Below are 18,171 nucleotides of genomic sequence, written 5' to 3'. Positions count from 1 at the left end.
TTTCAGACAGTGAACTTCTCAAGTGCAGGCATGCATCTCTCTCCACAAGCAGCTTCTAGAGATTTTAGGCTTTATTTTTTTTGTTAATCTCCAGACCATCTCATATATCCCCGTTTAGTTTGCCTTTGTATTTTTGGTATTTTTACCTCTTGTATTTTTACTTACTGGATGAAGTTGCCTGTAAGTTATGCCAAATATTAGCTCATACTTCAGCTGCGGGAAAGCTGGAGAGATAATCATGGGTTAAGAGACATGAGATATATGTGTCATTGGGAAGGCTTTAAGGCATCTCTAGTTTTATGCCAATCCCTTCTTTCACTAGTTTTGGGAGTTGAAAAAAGTATGTATACAGAGACCTCAAAAACTTTGTGACTACTGCAAGATGTTTTTTGGTCTAATTTTATTCATGAGATGCAAAACAATAGTACAAGCTGCTGTTTCTTGATGTAGTGTATTAGTTTAACATTAAATGATTATATTCCAAGTACCCAAAGAGAAAATAAGCCTTCTAAATTATTCTGTACATCAGTATTTCAAAGCTATTTCAATTTGTTTTTAATGAAACAGATAAACAATTGTATGAATGGAGCAGCTGTAAGTACTCAGAGTAGCTTGAACACTTGAGGTGAGAGAAACAGATTTTGCAGGTTAGCCATGCGCCCACTGTAGCGTGTGTGCTGAATTGATCACTGTGAAAAGTCAGTGCTGTGTGCAGGGTTATTTATATTGCTTGCCCTCAGTCCTTCCAAATATGAATGTTTATGCTAGTTTTTGGGATATGGTGGATTGCTGGTGGTTGCAGTCCAACAGAGTGTAGAAATGATGATGGTTTTAAGTTATGCAAAGTTTTTCATAGTTATGTGGTTTCTATTTTAAAATACACAGTGAAGTCAGTGTTAAATGCTTAGGCAAATTTGAAGCTCCTTCATGTTTTCCTTCTGTAGCAGCCCTTTTACTGTGGTTATGCTGCTTATGTTTTGCCTACAGACTGCTGGAATTTGCTTTGAAAATATCAGTGTCTGTTTTATTTACTGATTAGCTTTGGCACAGCAGCTTTTTTAGATCCTGGTTAAGGCAGAAGTTTGGGGAATAGGGAGAGACTTGTTCAAATTGCTGAAGACTACATTATTAGAGCATGCAGGAGACACATATCTGAGACAGAATGAAAGCTCCAGTTCTGACTTCACTTAATTTTGAGTACTCACCTTTTGATGTTATTTTCACATATTTGTACCTAATTTCTAATAGGGACAAAAAAAAAGATTATTGTTTGATATTAAGGTTATGATGTTATGGAGTTACTGATTTCCCATTCCACCTCTGACATGTTTGGGATTTTAAGACTCACCACAGAGATATCACCTTCTTGATGCAGTGGACAACCAAAGATCTCAAAAAAGCTCTGTCCTTCACAGGGTACAAAGGTATTAGAAAAGATGAGGCTGCATGTATGTGCTCACAGAATGTATTTGAGTCCACAATGAAGACTTAAGTTCAGACCTATAACTGTTAGTCTATTCTGGAAGTACACAGGATTTGCAGCTAGGACAAAGGGATAAAAGGTTCTCTCTGATTTGAGACTGGTCTCCCGAAGGGTCAGCACTTCATGAGGATGGGCGCATGAAGAAATTCTAGTTATTAACAGCAGTAGTGTTACAAGTGGTGACATGTGTGAGGCTACTATGCCATGCAGACATGTTCTATGAAGAAATTGGGTAATATTTTTTTGCCCCCAGGTCTAGGAAATCAGGGTGAAGAAAATGGCTGCTGTTTTGCCGAAGAAAAGTTTGAGAAGGCAGACCAGTAAGTAATTTGTCCTTGGGATGTGTCTGAGTTCCTCTGGTGCATGTTTCCCATCTTCAGAGTACTCTCTAGCTCCCATGCCAGTTTTGGTAGGATCACTCTTGCCCTCTCACCCTAGTTGGAGTGCTATGCAGGGAGGGGAATGTCTGCTCAAATGGTCAGAAAAGGGATGAAAACAAGGGGTGAGAGTCTCTAGGCTTGAGGGGTGGGCACTTGCCTGTCCCCATTTATACTAATTTTTCGTAGCTTTAGTTATGTGACTTGTGTGTTCATTTTGCATTAGAGGATTGGATAAAAGCCACAAGCCATTCTGGAAGAAGGGTCTGGGATCTTATCAGCCCCACAAAGTTACTGCCAGGTCTTCAAGCTGCCTGAGATGCAAATATGCTTTTCTTGAGGAACATTATGTGGAATGAGAGTCCTGAAGACTCTCTCATAAAAGCACTTTTGGCTTGCTCTATTTAATAATTAAGCCTCTCTTCCTGGAGAGGCTTTTCTTCTGTGCCAGCAAAATGCTTCTGGTTTCTTGTAAGAAGACTGTGAGACTGGGTTCTGGTATGGCAAGTCACAGTTGCTGTTTTTATATGGACACAATTTCTAGTCATTAAATTAACAATCTTTCTGAGATTAAAATCTAAATTTATTTTACATTTGGCTTAAAGGTCTTGAAGTTTAGTAGGCTGTCTTCAAACTTCAAACTTGAAATGGTAACCAAAGCCATTGCATTCAGAGCTAGTTTTCTTCTGGGATTCATTGTGCTGAATATCCCCGACTCCTGTGTAAAGTAATAAGATCTGAGAGTTTCTCTGAAACTCTGAATTATGGGTGTGGACTGGAGACTTGAAGTCTCAAAGGTTTACAGCCTCTGAGCTCACAGTGAGCTGGCTGACAGCAGGGTGGGTTTTGAGCAAGTGCCTGTATGCATTAGCATCTGTGAAGAACCACTTCATGTTCCAACAGTTGCATCCTGACTTTCTTTCTAGTTGCATCTTGCAGCTCAACATAAACACCTTCTCAAGATTTAAGAGAGCAGAAAACAGTCTTTGAAGAACAAAAAACCAATGGACTCTAGAGAGCTTGATGGGTCTTCATTGTCATCATACAACATCAAAGAAAGCCTCGGAGCTGCACTTTTTACTCAGAATTGGAAATAACATTCTTAATTACAGAAGTGAGCAAGTCTGATGGTGGTTTTCCTTCAAAGGGAGGAATGCAACACTTTATCCTTCAACTTTTGCATTCTTTTCAGAATAGCATTTTTTAAAAATTACACCTGTCCTCAGATGGAAGACTTGCATTTAAATTTTTCCTGAGCCCATCTATAGGCATGTCAGATTGCCTATAGACACCAAATAGTGTCACCCGTTGCAGTAAGGTGGTCATATTGAAAATGGTACTAAATAGAGAAGGAAGTGCCAGTAGTGGTGATGAAGATTAATAATGTGCAGGTACTGGAAGTATACAGCAAACTCTTTTTTTTTCTGCTCTTCCACTGGGGAAAATCTGTACTTGTCTATCAGCTTCCTGGCTTAAGTAATGCTCTCAGAGTCCCTATTTTCCTCCACATCAAGTATGAAAAATGTATCTCCACATATGAAGAAGCAGTTTTGTTGCTTGTTCCAATATAGTTTTAACCTCCCGTGTCCTTGTGAGCAGTTGACTTTGCATACCTTGTTTTAGGACTTCAGCATCTTATATCAGTCATGTATTAGTTTGTTTTTTTTTCTTTTATTTCTCCCTTAAATCCGCTTGTTAGCGGCTGCTAATGTCTCTTTCTTGGCTCTTTGGAAAGAGAGATTATCTTTTCTACAATATATTTTACAATCTTTGGCTCATTAGGTTCATGATCATTGACTTTGTGCGAGTCTGACATGCACTACATGGGGTCCATGGCCTGGATGTGCTATTTAAGGCTATTTCGTATGCTTACTGTGTTACAGATAATCAGTGTGGTGCCTTTCTGTGGTTCACCAACTTCATGGACACCTAGCTGGTCAGCCAGAGGTCATGAAAGTGGTGGCTGGGAGGTACATGTTTCTTGCTAAGAGGTCTTGCTAAGGCCTCAGTTGTGTTGACAGGGCCGTTGCCTTCTGAAACGGACAGTTCATACTGATTCTTTGCTGCTAACTTTGACGAAACATAGTGGAGGGAAAAATATCTATGGTGGAAAGTCAAGAGGGCACAAAGGATATTTGCATAGTTTGAAGTGGTTGCTGAAATATGGTACGGAGGTGGAGGGAAACATTGCACTGAAGGAAAACTGGAAGGAACTTGAGGGGAAGTGAAAGGTTAGCATTGGGATGGAGTTGTGTTGGAGTGGTATGTGATGAGAGATGTGTTCAGGGCGATGTGAAGTCTTTAAAATGACTTCTAAATTACTACAATTTGAGTTTGGGATTTCTACATTCTTAAGGATACCAACTGTGTTCTTCCACATCTGTTTGTGTAGCCAGAGTGCAAATGCTCAGTGTAGTAAACCTCCTGCCTCCTGCAGGCTTCACTTCAGATACTTCTTTACTGCATCCACCAGTGGTAGAATGAAACACACATCACTTACATCTTAATTGATCCTCTCCTTCTTGTCTGAGGTGGCAGTGATGTACTGGTGTCTTCATTTCAGTCAGTTAGGTCTTGAGTGAAGATACTGTCAACAAGTAGGGCTGTGGATGTGATGGTTGGTGATGTCCTTTGGAATGTGGGTGTGGGGGGATTATTTTGGTTTTTATGATTCTGAGAAAAAAAAGTGAATGTGAATGCTGTAAAAAACACTGTAGGATTCAGTCATAGGGCTGTCCTGCAGAGGATCTCTGGCTTTAACATTGAAAAATTTCTTTGGGAAGGAAAATTACAATGGGGGGAAATTTGTGAAAGATAAAATAATCCCCTCATCTTTTATTCTGTGTAAATGTAAAAAGTGCCATATGAAAATCTGAAGATGATGTTTTTGTTATGTATACATAACCATGGAATGGTTTAGCTTAATTCTCAAAGTCCAATGAATGCATCAAACCAAGTAAAATACTCATTAGAGTAGCTGGTTCGGTTCAGCCTCTCAAGATTACAATTTAGAAATATACATACTATTGCCATTAGAAGTGCATCATGTTGATTCACCAACTTTTTTGCTCAACTCATTTTCATTACATATGTTTACTGTACTTTGCAAAATCTAATTAGCTTGCGGTAGCAGATTCCAAGCAATACTGGGTATATTTTTAAGTCAAAGGTTAAGTTGTTAATCCAGAGTGAAACCTGTTTAAAGACACATCAGACATTTTTCATTTAAAATATTTTTGTATTGAAGTCATTGGATGGATAAGTACTTATACAGGTGATCATAACATAGTAAAAAGTTATTTGTTCCCAAAATAGTCATCTTTTAATTCACTTAGATATGCCAAAATGAAGTGTAAAATTTATTAATGTGCTAGCTAGGCAGTTTTCACTGCAAGATGCTGGTTCCAGTGTCATATGATGAATTCTTCGTACCCCCATAGGCTTTCCTTTCTCCTTCCCTCTGTGATGGGCATCTGCCTCAGGCCATATGGTTTTGGAAAATGTTGATCAAAACTGTTCTGTCAAGGAACGGGGCTAGAAAAAACCTGACTTGCTTTTAATTTCTAAAAAACACTGTAGAGACCTTCTGTTTCCATACGGAGAAACAGGAACTGGAAGCTTAGCACAGGCAGATAACTTTTGCCAGGGACAGGCTTTTGCTTTCGATGAAAGTCTGACGAATATTGGCTAACTCGTGTACCTTTCACAATTCGTTCACTTCCAGCAGAGCCCTGCTGCAGTCTCTTGTGACTGTGTCCTCATGAAACCTGTGCCACCTTGCTGGGACTTCAGTCTTTTGTGACTGTGTCCTCATGAAACCTCTGTTGCTGGCATGCCTATACATGGCTGTATCCTGTCACACGTCCAGTGCATGGTCCAGGCACTCATGTGCAGTCACCATGGATGGTGTGACAGGCTTGTGGAGCCCTGTATTAGTCTCACTTGGAGCTTTAGCTACCTGCTTTTGCCAAACGTGGGCCCTCGCGAACCACCCCTGGCTCCATACGTCAGACTTGCAGTGCTGTTCCCCACACCTTCCTTGCCCAGCACATCATCACGATGGTTAAAAGTGACTAAAAATTGAGGCAGAGGTTTAGTGAGTGTTGATTATGTTGCAGAGGCAAGTAAGTGTCTCTTGAAATTCAGAGTTGTCAGTGGGTCCCCCAAGCACAGCTGTCATCATGATGTTTTAAAAAAGGAAGCAACTCCTAGAACCCTGCTGCAGTGGTATGCTGAGAGCATGCTGCTATGGCAGCCTGTGTTGGGGACATGGGCTTTAAATGCCCTCAGAGCCAGCAGCTCTGTGGGTTGGAGGCAGGAGGGAGCAGTGAGGGCTTGGGGAGCTGCTAGCCTGAGATGGGGGATCCGTAGGCTTAGCAGCTTGCGTGGGAGGCCGCCAAAACTGAGTGTTCCATGGCAGCTGAAGCCTGTTTAATTCCTGTTTAAGGATTCTTGGTCATTTTGTTACTTGTCATAGTTGCTGTGGTGGTCTGTGAATGTGGTTTACAATAATTTAACTCTCTTCGTTTTTCATTATTTTATGTGTGTCTTTTCCTTTGCTTAACAAACATGAGCATTCCCAGTACCTGGATCAGAGGACTAGAGTAAAGACAGTTGTCTTCCCCTGTTGCTGCCTTTGGAAAAATGTTGTTCAAAAAATCATTGTGGATCTGATCATCAAATAATTGGCTCACCTCTTCTTCACATGTCTCTTTAACTCTTTAAGTTTGTAACAGTTGTGTAAGTGGCCTGTCTGCCTTTGTTCTTCAATACATAGTTTTCTGGCTTCAAGCAGTGCTACTGAGAAACTTGGAATATTCTACAGTATTTTAAAGAAGCACAGTTTATAAAAATTGATGAGCTCCTTAGATGATGTAATCTGAAAAGGAAGACTTAATAAAACAACCTCCTTTGTTTATTGTAACACAAAACTTAATGTTGACTGAATGTGGAATCAAGGAGAAAAATGTCACTATTCCTGCATTTCATTTTTATTTCTAGCCATATATTGCTTTTAGAATATTTTTTTGTACAGAAATGAAATCTGCTTCTAGCAGAGAGCAACTCTATGAGTAATTTTCACTGGCAGATTAAGAAAGCTGTGACACAGCTATTTACATACTGTCAATAAATACGGTCTTGCACTGTTACCACATTGAAGTCTTGTTCCATTAGAAACATTTTATGTAGTAGCAGATACAGTTTTTTTGTACTGAAGTAAGTATGTTAGTTAAAAATGTTTATAAACAGCCTTTAATATCATGCACTTGGACTGTGCCTGATACTGATTCCCTGCAGAATTAGGGAAAGTGCTGGTGTGGGCATATAGGGGTTTTGGGGTCTTGTAAGTGTAGTGTTTATGGATGTGTTTCATGCATATCTTAAAAACGTAAAGTATGTATATGTGTAACAGTGTAGTCTTATGATATTTTGGCAATACTGATGGTGAAAAATGTACTCTATCTCACAAGAGACAGCTGGCACTGCCACTTTGGAGAAGCAGGCTAGGTACTTCCATCTTGTCACTGACATTTGTAAACTTTTTGGTCAGGGTAGAGCTTAGGTGATTATATGAAACATTTGGGAACAGGAAACTTGGGAAGAGTGTTTTCCTATTTATGCTAAACAGAGTGAAGATTAATTGAAATACACTGTCCACGAAGACTAAACTAAAGGTGCCTGTATCTTTTTTTTCATGATTTACTTGATACTGTTGAAGCTCTCAGCATGTTTCAAAAACACAGTGCTTTCTTAGATCGTAACATTCCTTAGTTTTGTGGACTTACATATTTATAGGATGCCTGTAAGCCTTAAGTTAGTTCCCCGTATTTGTAAGGAGTGTTTGCTCACATTAGGTATTTTCCAAATGAGTTCAGTTGTTTTGCATAATGGCAAAAATTTCCTTGGCATTTCTACTGTAGCCTCATGAAAGGTTAGTTAGGACTTTATGTGCCAGTGCACACAGAAACCCTTGGGTCATCTGGGTATCTGCCCACGTGTAAACATAAAGGACAGAGAGGGTCCTGTTGACTTCTGTAGGGTTACTGTGCATTGAGACCATGCATGTGGTGCCTCGCTGATCTGAGGACTGCATTGTAGATTGTGAAGTACTGTACATGAACTGATCTGAGGTGTACCTTGTGTATGATGCTGGTAATGTGTACGTTCAAAACAAGAATAAACTTGTGCATTTTTTTGTCTCCTTCTGACCGGCTTAGCAAACTATAAGTGATCGGCTTCTGAAAGAGAACTCCTAAATATATCACTTTTTTCAGAGTTTGAGACAAATTCCCTTTAGGTGAATTATTTGGGAAAACAATAATAATGACAAAAAAAAAACAAACCACCACCCAAAAAACAACCAACCAAAATAAACACAACAAAAACCAAAGAGGAGTTATTTGTTCAGCCTGGAGAAGAGAAGGCTCTGAGGAAACCTTATAGCAGCCTCCCAGTACCTCAAGGGGATCTGCAGGAAATCTGAAGAGGGACTTTTTACAAGGGCATGTGGGGATAGGACAAGGGAGAATGACTTTAAGCTAAAAGAGGGGAAATTTAGATTAGCTGTTAGGAATAAATTCTTTACAGTGAGGGTGGGGAGATGCTGGAACAGGTTGCTCTGAGAAGTTGTGGCTGCCCCATGCCCTGCAGTGTTCAAGGCCAGGTTGGATGGGGCTTGAAGCAACCTGGTCTAGTGGAAGGTGTCTCTGCCCATGGCAGGGGTTTGGAACCGGATGAGCTTTAAGGTCCCTTCCAACCCAGACCATTTTGTGACTTTTTTTCTTCATGCACCCAGACAAATACCAGTCCCAAATGTCGATGCTTTCAGCTAAAAGGTGTAATAATCTGTCCAGCTCTCATCTCGTGTGCGGTGCCTCAGCAGCCCTGTGCTACGGTGAAGGGCTATAATTAGATTAGCAGCCAGCTAAGCAGTGGTGACAGGCTGCGAGCCTCAGCGAGCATGTGCTGGATTCTGCATGTGCCTCGCGCTTATTGGTGGGCGAGGTTGCTGCCTGCCGGTTTGATAGGTTTCCCCAGTAATCTTTATGCTGCATTACAGACATAGATACAGAGGTACTGCGTGCATGCAGCGGGAGAGGTGCTCAACTTGTAGCATAAAAGAAAGCCCACAGATGAAAGGCACTGGTCTTTGTTGCAAAACATCAGTACTTAAGGACTGCTAGCTGCAAGCCGAGAGGTCAGTGGAGGAGTTTTACTTGGTGGTAATTACTTTCAGGTCTTTATCTCTCCTGTAAAACAGTCATGCATGAAATGAATACTGTTAATCATGTCATCTGTTTAATTTGATTTTGCTTTCATTAGTTTCATGTGTACTGTGGTGGGAAAGCGATCAGATGACAAAACACATCATTTGAGTGGATTTAGTTCAAAAAATAGAGTGTATTTACACAGGAATATTGCTTTCATTTGAAAAATTGAGCCTGTGCATGTGAGTGATTTTACTGGTTGCCTTTTGTTATGCTAATGGAAATATTTCTTTTATTGGGATGTTTTCTGCCGAGCAATTGAATTAGAGCATTTATAACTATTGGCATGTGAAGATGAATCTCTATAAATAGCATTTAGTTTAAATAATGATTCTGTGAAGTATTCTTTAATTTGATCACAGCCGTAACTATCTTCATGGTTCTCGTGCTACAAGATAGAGGGATGAGGAGTAATATGCTATTGTTCTTTCAACAAAGATGCTGGAGCCTTCATGTTTGGGTGGATTCTTTGTTTCGTCTACTGGGTTTTATTTTAAGTGGCTTTCATAATTAAGCTAAAGGCACCCTGCCTGGTAGATTACAGTATATCCTTTGCTTGCACACAAATGTATTTTATACATATAGATAGATAGATATCTGTATTGTTCTCAGTGGCTGAATCCTGGCCCAAAGCCTTGTTTATATGTATCTTGTATAACAAGATACATATACCAATCTTTTCCTCTGTGATTCTGAGACTATTAGAGTATTTATCATAGCATCATACTCATTTAAGTTCTTTTCATACTTGACCTACGCATCAATTGATCCCAACTTTTACTATAAAAAGCATGCATATTTAATGAGCACATTTTACAGTAAAAGCTGTTCAGAACAGAAGGAAGCAAGTGTGAAGTATTAAAAAAAAAATCTCTTAATGTAGTCATGCCTCATTTGTTGACTTTTGAATATTGAAGCTGACTGTTTAGACTTCAGAGTTAATGCCCTTGTCTCTGTCAGACTCCAGGGCCCCCATGAACTTGTATATTAAGTCACCAGTCATCTGGCTGGCTGGCTGCCACCATGCGTCCGAGATACGAGTAGATAGTCTCAGCCAGGATCAGAAAGGTGTCAGGAACTGGAGCTATTTTGGTATTAGTCTTCACTTTTCCTTCCACACCTATCCAAGAAGAGGTTTTTCCTTCTGTATAAACCACAGCAAAAATTTAAGTTGTTCGCTCTTAAAAGTATGTGGTAAGAAGCTATGTTGTTACCTCCTGAGTAGATACCCTTAAATGCGAGCATTTATTCAGTTACTAGCTTCATATGGCTGTGAGGACAACAAATACACATTCTTTCTTAATTGTGATATCATATTCAAAAGGAAAAATATTTGGGAGGTTTAATCACAGCTGGTACATGCCAGTTTCACTGAATTTTTGATGTTAAGTGGAACAGTTATCATGGTGTCTACATTCACCTAGGTTTTATTTCCAGAGCTGTTTTCTTTTGTGTAGACTTGGAAAATGTCATTTTTGCATGGTAACATTTAAGCCGAAGCAGAGAAAACTCAGGATGTGAAGGCATGTTATTCTCGGGCTGTTTCATATTCCCTCGTTGCTCCAGTTGCCAACCAGAAGCATCTTAAAGGGGTTAAGTTAAACTATGCCTTCTACCTTTTTTAATAAGAAGCTTACCTAAATTAATATATTTACATCTTTATGACCTCTGCAACAGCATCCCATGAAGGAGTAAATAATGACGATGTTAGTAATAAAGAAACATAGAAAATAATATCCCCAGCTGAATTATATGTTTACCATATCCAGACAGCATGTTTACAAGAGGTGAGAGGCTGATATTTTCTGTTCCACATATTGAGCTATCATTACTGCTAAGTAACATAAAGCACAGCTGGTAAAATGATATAAAAGTTGCCATATTTTTTGGTGGTGGATACAGATAATACTACCACCCACTGGAACTATAATGCTGCGCCAACAGGTACTGTGGTGTATACATCTCTGTCTCCAAAACCAGCTGTGATGATCTGTGCAAGCATCACCAGGAAAAATGACAGTCATGAAACAAACTAGTGGCAGTATAATTTAAATTTGCAATGCATCAATAGCAAGGAATAAGCTACTTTGTTAATGCTTCCCTTTTTGTTACATCCTCATTGTTTTTCTGGGTAAACAGAGAAAACAACTGGAAGTAACAGTTTATGTGGATTGCTCTTTAAAAAAGTTGTCAGCTTTGTTGCTATAAACATGTTTTAACTGTAACTAGCGTATTGCTGCAGGAACTGTAGCACACGTCAAATTATTGTTGATGAGATTTTATATACAGGCTTTGCCAATGAGTTTCTTGATGTGAAAGTTTTTAATTACTCTTTGTTAGAAGAGGCAAGAATAGCATGTTTGCTATGCACCTCTTGAAATGTTCTTATTTCCGATATGTTGTGCTGTAGATAAGCCATCAAGTCCTTTGTTATCTGGAAGGGAAACTTTTCTTTCCAATTAGAAATGCAGTACGCATATGTATGGTAAGGGCACAAAAGTACAGTGCAAAAAATAAGGTCTCAAGTGTTTTATTCGTATATATGTGTGTGTATATATGTCTGAGAAAGAATCACTTATACCATCTAACCACTAAAATATGTTTGTGTAGAAATGAATATATTGTTAACACTTTTAATGTCATACCAGTACTCATTATAATCCAATAGATATATACTCCTTGAATGGTAGCGTTTTCAGAAACACTAGCTTTGGCTGCTAGCTGAGCATGGATACATGCAGTAAACTGAGTGCCTGCAATTAACAACGCTACACTAGCTCTGTTTTGTTAAGGTATTATGTCTTTTTACTGCTACACATGTAAGTGAATTTTGCATTACTTTTAAAACCATACCAGGTCTGAAAGGGAAAAGTGATACTTAAGGCTAATGGTTTTTGTTTGTTTTTTTTTTTGTAGTCTGTTAGCAATGAAAGAGAGACTCCTGAAAAACAGTTGCAGGGATTTAAAATATTACCACAATGTTTATTTTTCAGGATTTGTACTTGCAGTTTTTGAGTAGCAGTAAGTGATATATGTGTAAAGGTTTACATTGGAATGAGAAAATGACATTGTGCCCTAAAGCTCCTTTTTCTTTTTCTGCTGTTTTTGGAAGCAAATCCAGTTATTACTTTGCTGATGAAATGTCTGTCTGTTTAAATGGTCAGACATCCAATAGCCCCAGTTTGGGGCATGAGTGCTCCCATGCCCAGGGACTGGGCATAGGCGAGGGCCTTCAGTGGTGAATGCCTGCCCTCCCGCAGGGCTGTTGCCTGCCTGGCACAACTTAGTCTAGGGACTAGCTACGCAGAGTCAGAAACTTAAACCGTGGATGAAATATACCTAGCTCTATGCATCTGCATGTCAAGCATTCACAATGTTTAGAGGAAGGTTGTGTTTTATACAGCAGGAAATGAAATATCTTCTACTTGCATTTCTCACCTGCTGTGGTATGGAAAATTGAAGACAAAATGCATATTATTGATTTCTTTTTACAATTAATCTTCTGTTACAGTTAATTTTAATTGTTCTTAAATGTATTACCTGCGATATTAACTGTGGCTTGATAGATTTAATGTATAATATAACTGGCAAATAGTAATCCTGGATGCTTTTGTCTACGTAATCCTCGTAACAAGATTCCTGTCTCTGTTTCATGTTGCTTTTCATGGATGCACTACAGCTACCTGTAGGCACGGCTGCTTGCTACAGCCTTTCCACAAAGCACCTGAACCATCTCCAGCCCAGATCCTCACTTTGTAAATATGTTGTTTCTAAACAAGAATTGTCCGTTCCATAGCAGGTATTACTTGGTTTTAAGTCCTGTCGTGCAGTTGTCTTATACTTTGGTGATATACTGGTTTGTTAATTGAAACTGCATATTATTGATACTACTGATGATTATATGGCCATCTATCTTTATGGCTGCGTTATCTGCTGGGTCTTCTGGAATGATTTTACTGTATCTATTAATACCTTCCTGATATGAATGTGTATACTACAGAATCCCAAATAATGGTAAAGAAGGATATAAAATTCTTGCCTCTCTTTTGAAGGAGCTTAACGTTTTGGAAGTTGGTGGCGTAGCCCAAAGATTAGGCTGTTCTGCTCCCCGATTAGGAAGTCTGTAGAAACACATCCTGCGGCAAGGTTATGCAATGTGTAATACAACTTGCATGGGTTAGTGTCATTTAACTGAGAGAAATACAAACATCCGGGTTTGCAGTGGTATGCACATCTTCACAAGTTTGTGAATTTTTGGCTCCTGCATCTGTTTAGGGTCCATGGTAATAACTGGTTCTTTTAAGGCTTGGCTACTGGTTTTCATAGAATGGTTTGTGTTGGAAGGGAGCTTAAAGATCATCCAGTTCCACCCCCCTGCCACAGGCAGGGACACCTTCCACTAGACCTGGTTGCTCAAAGCCCCATCCAGCCTACCCTTGAACACTGCCAGGGATGATACAATCGCAACTGGGCAACCTGTTCCAGTGCCTCACCATCCTCTCAGTAAAGAGCTTCTTCCTAATGCCTAACCTAAATTTACCCTAGATTGACGGTAGAATTCAGCTTAAAGTCATTCCCCCTTGTCCTGTCACTGCATGACCTGGAGTCTCTCCAGATTTCTTGTAGGCCCCCTTTAAGTACTGGAAGAGTGTTACAAGGACTCCCTGCAACCTCCTCCAGGCTGAACAACCCCAACTCTCCAGAGAGTTTTGTAGGTAATGATCCTGAAGAGATGTTAATATGATGTGGTGTGTAGGCCTATAATGCAAATTCATAATACGCATAAAGTCCCTGTTCCAAAGTGGATTTTACCTGTATAATCTAGACAGAAAAGGCAGGAGAGGATGAGAGAAACAGAGCCAATAAAGAAGAGGCATTTTTTATGTGACCACAAACTGTAGGCTTGCAAGGTAGGCTGAACAGTCTGTGCTTTAGGATTATAAACTGCATTATTGCTGCAAATATCTTTAAAAAGAGTGAAAAATATTGTAAGATCAGTATAATGATCCCTGTCTCTATAAGCACTTGGAGTACAAACTTCTCAGGATAAGGATGATTTCCTTCTGTCTCAGTCATAATTGGCATTATGTATTTTGGGCATTGCAGTCATGTGGAAATGAGTGTGCAGCTTTGTATTTCTACCATGACATTACAGCAGCAGTCTAGTCAGAATATGTATGAGGGACTTGATAAAACTATATCACTTCCTCTTCCTTTGCTGTAATATCAGCCCTGCTGCAATCCATGGTCCTGTCCTGTCCCCTTCCTCCTCTCCCTCCCCTCCCACCCACCCACCCGATTTACCTTTAACGTATTGTGGAGTGCACAGATTGCTATTTTGGTCCCTATCTCCCCAGGGACTGGGTGAAGCCCAGCAGCAGCAATATGACTGCTGCTAATTTTACGTGGAAGGCTGGTACAGCAGTGGGTGCAACAGAGCAAGACCTCAAAATGGTGTCATTGTCCTTCAGTGTTTCGCTGCCTGTTTCTCTTCCCCACAGTTCTCTTGTCTTGCCTTGCTGCAGCCTCCTTTCTAAATTTGTCTGCCCCATTTTCCCATTCAAATTACTCTTCAGTCTGTCTTTCTTTGCCCTTCAGCTTCTATCCACCATTCAACCATTTATGTGTTCTTTGACATCTTCGCAGCCACTGCTCCCTTTTGGGCAGGGGTATGTGTGTATATCCAAAAAAACCTTGTAGGCAGAGGACAGCACCCAGGTGAAGAATTTAAGTTATCTTACCAAAAAATTCTTGGTATTTTTCCAGTTATTATTTATTTGTTTGTTGGAGCAAGATGTCCTTGGCTTCTGCTTGGAAATCTCATTCTGACAGTTACAAATCTTACCTCTGACCTTTCTGAGTCTGAAATATCTGCTTTTTTTTATCTTGGCCTGTTACCTCTTTACTGAAAGCAAGCATCTCCCTTTATCTTCCTGTCATCCCTAGATCAGGCCTTTCCAAAGTGATTAATGACCTTTGCTGACTGCTTTCTGCAAGCAGGGCTCCTTTCCATCATGCATCCATGCATGTATCCCACACCAGCCATACTTCTGTAAGAGCTTGGGCTAAGGAGCTCCTTCCACCCCTTCTGCTCTTTGTAGGTGTCTCAGGCAGTGGTGGCACATTGCTGACCTGAATCTTGACAGCTTCACTGCTGCCTGCGGGGCTCCAAGTTGAGTGAATGCTGACTGCCTTAAAGTCATTTATTTTAACTCTTATTTTTGCCGTCACCTTGGCACAATTGCTGCACTGGGTGCCTAAAGGCTTAGAGGCACTTAAAGGCTCTCTACTGGGAGGAGGTTTTGCAGAGTGCCTTCGTTAAATCCTTGCAGAGCAATGATCAAGTGAATCATGGTCCCATCTAGTCCTAAAGTGCATAGGGTTTGGATTCTTCATCTGTAGTACATCTTGATGAGGAGTTGTATGGAAAACTGGGATGCTTCTTTACTATCAACTGTCATTTTTAGTTCTCCAAAGAGCCAGAGGTTTTGCAAGTATTTTTTTCTTTCCTTAAGCTACAAAGCAACTTAACACTTCCTTGTTTTTTTACTTCAGCATGACTCTGAAGTCTAAATTTGCAGCAAAAGCACGTCTGCAACTAACTCTTAAAACACATCCATTCTTAGAAGACATCTACAAGTACTAAATCCATCTGGTGCTGAATTACCATTGATTTTTTGGGGGGGGGGGGGGGCTTGCTGAAACTGTATTGATGCTTCCCTCATCTCCAAGAAATATGTGCATCTGCTGTTTATAGCAGCTTCTGCCTTTTGTGGAACATAGTACTGTGGAAACATGAGAATCCTACACAGAGCTTTTTTTTCTGCTTCTCACCTAAAATTAAGTATGGAATGATCAGTGTATGTAAGTACCTAACAGGGAGGAGGAAGGAATCTGGAGCCAGGCTCTTCTTACTGGTATCTCATGACAGGACAAGAGGCTGTGGACATGAACTGAAATACAGAAGATTCCATTTAAGCTTAAGAAACCCCTTTGAGGATGGCCAGACACTGGCCCAGGTTGGCAGAGGTTGTGTCCCAGAGAGGATGAGTCTTCATCCTTGGAGGTATTCGAAACTCAGCTGGGATGTGATCCTGGGCAGCCTACTGTAGGTGGCCCTGCTTTCAACAGGACTAGACAGTCTCCAGAGATGCTTTCAAGCCACAGCTGGTCTGTGATTCTGTGACTAGAAGTCTCCAAACACCAGACCAAGCAGGCCTTGTAACTAGTTATTTTTTCTGTGTTAGTTTAGCTGTCTAAAATTACTTCACATGCTTATTCTTAGGTGTGAATGTGCACATGAATGTATATACCTACCTGTTTCTGGCTGCTGTGTAAGGATACCTGAATGCTAGGACAAGCTGGAGACTTAGATGAAAAAATGAGGATGTTTTTATGTTTTTTTTTTAATGCATACAAATGCATTTCATATGGTTTTCTGTGCTTTATGCAGCCACTGAAATATTTTTCCCTTCCACAATAATATGCTGTCTGTATAGTAAAAGTTGCTTTAAAGAAAGCTTTACTTTTCTTAGATGGTTTATGTTGAGCACAGCTCATACTTAAGTTACCTCTTTGTTGCAGTCCACATTACATTTTAAGTGGGTACAAATTGCCCAGCAGGAGATCTGTGAGAGAGGAGAGCAAAAGGCTCTGGGTCAGAAGAGGGAGGTGTGCCCTCAGCTCGGCTCCCCTTTCTCAAATACATAGCTCCAAATTAAGTGGTAAACATGGAAAAACTGGCCTGAGTTGAGAACTCTTTACAGGCACTTTGTATTTATGCACATACTTACTGGAGTCCTGCATTGCATAATTACTGATCTGCTGGTATTCAGCCCTGCTTCTGCAGCCCACGATAGCTATGTAGGTGTGACAGCATTGCTGAAAACTAGGGAGCTGGACAAGGCTTACTGCTAAAATGACATCTAGTCTCTTGCCATATACAAATGAAGCACCAGGTGACCCTCAGGGGCAGCGTTGGAAGCAGCTGTCTGTGAGCATCCTTTGAAGTATCAGTTGGTTAACTCTGTGTGGAAAAAGGGACACTTGCACAGCTCTTTGTCACATCCCTTCAAAGATATTAATCTTGTCTTATAGCATTAACATGGTTTCTTTCTTCTTTTCAGCCCACATTAAAGTCAATTTTCCCCTTGTTTAAATGATCACCATCATTAGTATTATATTGTTTGGGATTGAATAGGTTGTCTTTGTTTACATCTTGGCTAAGATAAATGGCGGAGCATGCAGACCTGAAGTTTTATATTTGAAGTTGCAGAAACCATTATCTTTGTTCCCATAAGCATTTGGATTTTTGCTGTTTAAGTACATGTTAATGCCATGCTTTCTCTTCTGGTTCTGTGTTCAAATATGGTGTGGGATTTACTTTTTCCTGCTTGTTCACAGTTCTTCACATAACATTAGAAATGCTATTTGGACATTTCTAAGACAGTGAAACACTTGCAGAAAGAATAATAAATTTTCTATTGAAGATGAAATAAACCTGTCTGAACACTTGCTTAGTCTGATGCTTAACATGTCAGCTTCAATCACAGCCACTAGAAAATTTTGATTTTTTTTTTGCTGTTGAATTTTCAATAATTAATAAATCCCTTAATCCTTATGAACTACACCATTCCGCCTCCTCCATCTGTTTCATTTTAGTTTCGCAGTTGGGCTTTACAGTTTTTACACTTGAATAGATTACTTTCTTTGGTCCATGCAATTATCTTTTGAAAATCCTTCAGTTAACCTGTAGTGGAGAGGTTGTCTTGTCAGGTATCACAGTCATGCATGAAGAAGGAGTGGGTTTGTATGGACAGCTCGAAGTCTCCTTTCCTAGCTCTTCTTTTTCTTCTTCCATGTGTGTTTTCAAGCCATTCCTTCCTCTGTCTGTCCTCCAGCCACTTTTATCCCCAAGTCTGTAATGCTCACATGTGCTGTGAATTTCAGTTTTAAGCAGTGTTTGGCCATCTGAAGCAAGAAGAAAATGTCCTGTTCCATGTTTTAAATTTAAAACTTACTTTTCATTTCTTTTTTCATGATA

The 18,171-nt window shown here is 39.9% G+C and overlaps 1 protein-coding gene across 4 annotated transcripts in view; it reads left to right on the top strand.

Annotated features, from left to right (window-relative positions):
- Positions 1-18,171, top strand: part of FAM110B (family with sequence similarity 110 member B) — a 114,778-nt gene that overhangs the window by 43,052 nt on the left and 53,555 nt on the right. For 2 of the 4 annotated variants that reach the window (XM_062633341.1, XM_062633343.1), the window contains exon 1: positions 8,899-9,058. The exons of the other annotated variants lie outside the window; for them this stretch is intronic. The gene's annotated coding sequence lies outside the window, so the exon portion shown is untranslated. Of the gene's footprint in view, positions 1-8,898; positions 9,059-18,171 lie in introns of those variants that run through there. 4 annotated transcript variants of the gene reach the window in all.

Source organism: Pezoporus occidentalis, unplaced genomic scaffold (assembly GCF_034315485.1).
Source record: "Pezoporus occidentalis ecotype Australia unplaced genomic scaffold, CSIRO_AGI_Poc_V1 ctg4, whole genome shotgun sequence".
NCBI classification, from domain to species: Eukaryota; Metazoa; Chordata; class Aves; order Psittaciformes; family Psittacidae; genus Pezoporus; species Pezoporus occidentalis.
Note: the sequence above shows the minus strand (reverse complement) of the source record. Positions and strands in the feature narration are given on the sequence as shown.